Genomic DNA, 1,743 nt, shown 5'->3' with positions numbered 1-1,743 from the left:
GAAGCCATTGTTACAGATGAAGGTTTTAAGGTTTAGGGAGAGAGAAGGATTCGATTTCAGAAGATTTTAGGCGTAAAGAGTAATGAGTGGGGATCCTTCCACTACTTATAGAGCCTTGAATCATTCCTAATTAATGAACTAGCCGTTTTCTTCTTGGGATTTTAATCGACAAGGATTCTGCCATTTATGACAGGTTCGACGCATGGGTATTCATTATTACTTGCGTTTTTCTAGGTATGATTTGTTACACGTGTCATTGTTCATTGGTACAAGTGGGCTTTTACTCAGTTTGCCAAAATATGAATCGTTTATGATACTGAGTATTTAATTCTACGTAGATGGATTTTCTATCTCTTAGTAACTCAACATACGTTAATCACTCATCATGTACATCTACTCAGCATAAGGTGATTACTCAATATGTTTATCTACTCAGCACATAATATTTACTCAACATTTGTATCTACTCAGCATAGACTATTAAGCTCAATGTTCAGTAGTTACTAGATTGATATCAGTCAGCATGACAATCACTCAACATTTATTCAAATATTTAGAATTATTGAAGAGGATTAGACATACCGATAGCTTCCTTTAGTATGTTAAATTGCTCACGAGCCAAAGGCTTGGTGAAAATATCTACAAGCTGTTCATTTGTTGGCACATAGGTCAGCTTGATCTCACCCTTTAGTACGTGATCTCTGATGAAGTGATGCCTTATGCTGACATGCTTCATCCTGCTGTGTTGGATAGGATTCTTGGATAGATCAATGACACTCTTGTTGTCACATTTGATCTCTATTGTCTCAGTTCTTACTCCATAATCCTCAAGCTGTTGCTTTATCCATAGGACTTGAGCTACATAGCTTCCAGCAGCAACGTACTCAGCTTCAGTTGTAGACAGAGCAACTGATGACTGCTTCTTGCTGAACCAGGATACTAGACAGCTTCCAAGGAAATGACATCCTCCTGAAGTACTCTTACGTTCTAGCTTATCCCGTCCATAGTCAGCATCAGTGTATCCTATGAGTGTGAAGTCATTTGAAGTTGGATACCATAAACCTGCATCAACTGAGCTCTGCAAATATCTAAAAATTGTTTTTATAGCAATTAAGTAAGATTCCCTTGGGTCAGCTTGATATCTTGCACAATAACATACTGAGTACTGTATATCAGGTCTACTAGCAGTGAGATAAAGTAAGGAGCCTATCATACCTCGATAAAGTTTACTATCTATTGACTTACTTTTCTCATCTTTGCATAGGACAGTATCAGTACCCATAGGGGTTGATATGGGCTTACAGTCTCCCATATCAAACTTCTTTAACATTTCCTTGGTGTACTTGGACTGACTAATGAAGATGTCGTTCTTCCCTTGCTTGATCTGAAGTCCAAGGAAGAAGCTGAGTTCTCCATCATAGACATTTCGAACTCAGTCTGCATCTGTTTGCTAAACTCTTGACACAAAGATTCGTCAGTAGCACCAAATATTATGTCATCTACATAGATTTGTGCAAGTAGGGTATGTTTACCCTTTTTCTTAATGAACAAGGTTGTGTCAGCTTTTCCTCTGACATAATTCCTGGTCAGCAGGAAGTTGGTCAACCTTTCATACCAAGCTCTTGGAGCTTGCTTCAGGCCATATAAGGCCTTCTTGAGTTTATAAACGTGGTTTGGAAATTTTGGATCTTCAAAACCCGGAGGTTGATTAACATATACCTCTTCGTTTATAAAGCCATTAAG

This window comes from Euphorbia lathyris, chromosome 1, assembly GCF_963576675.1.
Source record: "Euphorbia lathyris chromosome 1, ddEupLath1.1, whole genome shotgun sequence".
NCBI lineage: Eukaryota > Viridiplantae > Streptophyta > Magnoliopsida > Malpighiales > Euphorbiaceae > Euphorbia > Euphorbia lathyris.
This window is presented reverse-complemented; position numbering follows the sequence as displayed.